At 32.7% G+C, this 2,391-nt stretch overlaps 1 pseudogene; it reads right to left on the bottom strand.

Moving 5' to 3' along the window:
• Positions 1-558: 558 nt before the first annotated feature.
• On the bottom strand, positions 559-1,921 carry LOC116851353 (annotated as a pseudogene).
• Between the last annotated feature and the right edge of the window lie 470 nt (positions 1,922-2,391).

Raw genomic sequence — 2,391 nt, 5'->3', positions numbered from 1 at the left:
ATAATATATATTGTCGACTATTATAATATTAAGAACAATGCAAATGGTTTAATTATGTAAAATGCAACAATTATCACGTTTGTGCAATGTAAGTAAGATTTCATTAAAAATAATTTTACGATATTGACAAGTATTATTACAAGCAAGATTGTGTAGAAGAGGACCTGCGTTATGCTCCGTAAATACATGTATGGAAGAATCGATGGTACAATGATCAACTACTTCATGTGTTTCCATTTCACCCATCCTATTTGAAATTTGTTGGAGGGGAAAATCAGGCTTCCTACACAATTTCCTAAACAATGTCATATTTTTTCATACGGGAAAGCAGAAAATGAATCGACAGGACCTAATTGTCGCACGTCACTCATAAGATGAATAAGACCATGTACATTGTAAGAATTAAACGTTGGACTATAAATATATTGAGATCTAACAACAAATTTTTGCAAGGCAGCATTTGCGAAATTCAAATATGCCTCTGAAGGCGACGTGGAAATTAGAATTTTTATTGCCACATGTAAAAATAAAAAATGTGCATACACTTCTTGTCGGAGAATACCGTATGTTACCACTGGACCTATGTATAACAGAAATTGACGATATTCTGTCGCTTTGTATTTCGTACATACTTTGAGTGATCTAGGACGTCTTGCAAAATCGGATGGGCAATAAACTGTAAGTCTTTCCAATTGTGTACATATGGCAGTAATAGATGTTGCAGACAACTTTGAAAATCGTGAATATTTGCCATATATCCATGCAGATAATAATTTTTTAACTTCCAGGCATACGAGATGCATATACTCGAAGGGAACCTGCGAAACCATTCCTATTGGTAACATCGATAATGGACTTGTACTATCTCTATGATGATCCTCATCTAAGCATGTGACATTCTTCATCCGTACGAAGATTATTATTAACATCATTGAAAATATAACGCCCTTCACATCGTATACCAGAAATTTTACATTTGGAGCATGGTTGATTCGACATATGGCTTCGATGATTAAGGATGAAAGCACGAGCCGGTGCGTCGGCTATGAAGCATCTTAGACGTATTGATATTTTATTATCATGATAAGATATTCCTCCGTTAAATAATATTCTTTTAATATCTGCGACAAATTTTTCAAAGAATAAATTTGGATCATTTGGTTTCGTGGAATCCCTGTATATTCCTACTACTATTGGTCTCGTATGCCTGATGTTTGCAAGCCTACATTGAATTGGCCAAATATGAATACTTGCAGATCTATCTAAATAACAACCATCAGTATTTAAATCAATTTCTAATTGATTAGGAAGTGAAGTAGGTGGAATGCGTGAAAAAAGATGAGAAATTTGTGTTTCTAAATCAAAATGAATATATTCGCCTGGTGCGACTTTGGAAACAACCACATTACTTCGCGGAGTATGTAAAAGTGTCCTCACATCTTTTGGTAAGTTATTAAAACAAACATGTGTCCGAAGGAGAGATACCAGATTATTAGCTTCCCTTATAGAAATATCATACTAAGAATCATTGATAATTACTTATTTTCAGTATTAAAAATACTGAATAATAAATAATTATCAATGATTCTTAGTATGATATTTCTATAAAAGTTGTACATGAGTGAAATTATTTTGTACAATACAGGATGCCAATCTATATCGAAATAATGACTTAACTGAAGAAGTACTGAGAGAAGATGAGTCAGTATCATTACCAGAGATTCCATTATCTTCAATATTTATAGCAAGCATGTTATGCGGAGTGTCATTTTCGAAATTACCTGCAACTAAACTACATTCCGCATAGGTAAGGTTCGACGCAGATGGAATATTAGTAACATTAGAAACATTAGCAATGTTAGTAACACTACAAACATTAGAAGCGTGACAAAAATTACAAATATTACAAATATTAAGAACATCTGAAACACTGGAAACATTAGCCACATTAGTAAGTGAACGTTTTGTATAATTTTCTAACGATTCTACAGATTGCAATTTGTTCCTGATTTCGGACATAATCCTTCTTCGTTGCTTCGTACACAATTTATGCACACATTTTCGTGAAATGGAACGTTTTAAAAGAAATGATTTCATAGTTACGTGACCTTCCCTTATAGAAATATCATACTAAGAATCATTGATAATTACCTTAATTATTTTCAGTATTAAAAATACTGGATAATAAGTAATTATCAATGATTCTTAGTATGATATTTCTATAAGGGTTGATGACCTTGATGATCGGTAACTGGTTATTATCCGTAGCTGTTTATTCTTTATCGTTTCACCTCCTATGCTCCAGATAGCAAATTCTGAATGTCGAGATCTGTAAAAATATCATGCGTATGATAATAATTATACTCCAACTAACACGCAGTACCGCTGAAT

This window comes from Odontomachus brunneus, unplaced genomic scaffold, assembly GCF_010583005.1.
Source record: "Odontomachus brunneus isolate Ranch 3 - 2012 unplaced genomic scaffold, Obru_v1 Obru_scaffold_172, whole genome shotgun sequence".
Classification (NCBI taxonomy): domain Eukaryota; kingdom Metazoa; phylum Arthropoda; class Insecta; order Hymenoptera; family Formicidae; genus Odontomachus; species Odontomachus brunneus.
Note: the sequence above shows the minus strand (reverse complement) of the source record. Positions and strands in the feature narration are given on the sequence as shown.